Raw genomic sequence first — 2,120 nt, 5'->3', positions numbered from 1 at the left:
TACCCGGCCACCAAAAGTGTTTCTTGAGATCTTTGTACATCTTCCCCGCTCCGGGATGTATTGAATATCTGGTTTTATGTGCTTCCTTAAGTACCTTTTCTCTCACATCTCTAAACTTTGGTACCCAAATTCTTTCAGCCCTATACCGGGTTTCGTCTTCACGAATATTAAGATGTTTCTCCGATCCTTTGGGTATTTCATTCTTCAACTTTCCTTCTTTTACAACTCCCTGTTGCGCCTCCTTTATTTGAGTAGTAAGGTTAGTATGAATAATTATATTCATAGCTTTTACCCGCATTGGTTCTCTGTCCTTTTTACTCAAAGCGTCGGCTACCACATTTGCCTTCCCCGGGTGGTAACGAATCTCGAAATCGTAATCATTCAATAACTCAATCCACCTACGCTGCCTCATGTTCAGTTGTTTATGATTAAATATATGTTGGAGACTTTTGTGGTCGGTATATATGATACTTTTGACCCCATATAAGTAGTGCCTCCAAGTCTTTAATGCAAAAACAACAGCGCCCAATTCTAAATCGTGAGTCATATAATTTTGCTTGTGAATCTTCAATTGTCTGGACGCATAAGCAATTACCTTCGTTTGTTGCATTAATACACAACCGAGGCCTTACTTTGAGGCATTACAATATATCACAAAATCATCATTCCCTTCAGGCAATGACAATATAGGTGCCGTAGTTAACTTTTTCTTCAACAATTGAAACGCTTTCTCCTGCTCATCCTTTCATTCAAATTTCTTCCCTTTATGCGTTAATGCAGTCAAGGGTTTTGCTATTTTAGAAAAATCTTGGATGAACCTTCTGTAGTAACCAGCCAGTCCTAAAAATTGGCGTATATGCTTCGGAGTTTTTGGGGTTTCCCACTTTTCAACGGTTTCAATCTTTGCCGGATCCACTTGAATACCTTCTTTGTTCACTATGTGACCGAGGAATTGAACTTCTTCCAACCAAAATGCACACTTTGAAAACTTAGCGTACAGTTTTTCTTTCCTTAACAACTCTAGCACTTTTCTCAAATGTTCTTCGTGCTCTTGATCATTCTTTGAGTAAATAAGTATGTCATCGATAAAAACAATGACAAACTTGTCAAGGTATGGTCCACACACTCGGTTCATGAGGTCCATGAGCACAGCTGGTGCGTTAGTCAACCCAAACGGCATAACCATAAACTTGTAATGACCGTAACGCATCCTGAAAGCTGTCTTTAGAATATCATCCTCATTCACCCGCATTTGATGATACCCAGAACGTAAATCAATCTTCGAAAAAACTGACGAGCCTTGTAGTTGACCAAATAAGTCGTCGATTCTTGGTAGTGGATAACGATTCTTGATGGTAAGTTTGTTCAACTCTCGGTAGTCGATACACAACCTGAATGTACCATCCTTCTTTTTGACAAACAAAACAGGAGCTCCCTATGGTGATGTACTTGGTGGTATAAAACCACGCTCTAAAAGTTCTTTTAGTTGGCTTTGGAGTTCTTTCATTTCACTGGGTGCGATTCTGTATGGAGCACGAGCTATTGGTGCAGCTCCTGGTACGAGATCTATTTGAAATTCAACAGATCGATGTGGAGGTAGTCCCGGTAATTCTTTCGGAAATACATCGGGAAATTCTTTTGCGACGGGAACATCATTGATGTTCTTTTCTTCGGGTTTGACTTCTTCGATGTGTGCTAGAATGGCATAGCAACCTTTTTTATTAGTTTTTGCTCCTTTAAATTACTAATAAGATTTAGCTTCGCGTTGCTCTTTTCTCCGTACACCATTATAGGTTTTCCTTTTTCTCGTACAATGCGAATTGCATTTTTGTAACATACGATTTCCGCTCTCTCCTTTTTCAACCAGTCCATGCCGATTATCACATCAAAACTCCCTAACTCTACTGGTATCAAATCGATCTTAAACGTTTCGCTAACCAGTTTAATTTCTCGATTCCGACATATTTTATCTGCCGAAATTAATTTATCGTTTGCTAATTCGAGTAAAAATTTATTATTCATATGCGTCAATGGACCACTTAATTTAGCACAAAAATCTCTACTCATATAACTTCTATCCGCACCCGAATCAAATAAAACATAAGCAGGTTTTTCATCGA

The sequence above is a fragment of the Rutidosis leptorrhynchoides genome, chromosome 1, assembly GCF_046630445.1.
Source record: "Rutidosis leptorrhynchoides isolate AG116_Rl617_1_P2 chromosome 1, CSIRO_AGI_Rlap_v1, whole genome shotgun sequence".
NCBI classification, from domain to species: Eukaryota; Viridiplantae; Streptophyta; class Magnoliopsida; order Asterales; family Asteraceae; genus Rutidosis; species Rutidosis leptorrhynchoides.
The sequence above is the reverse complement of the archived record's forward strand: the minus strand, read 5'-3'. Positions refer to the sequence as shown.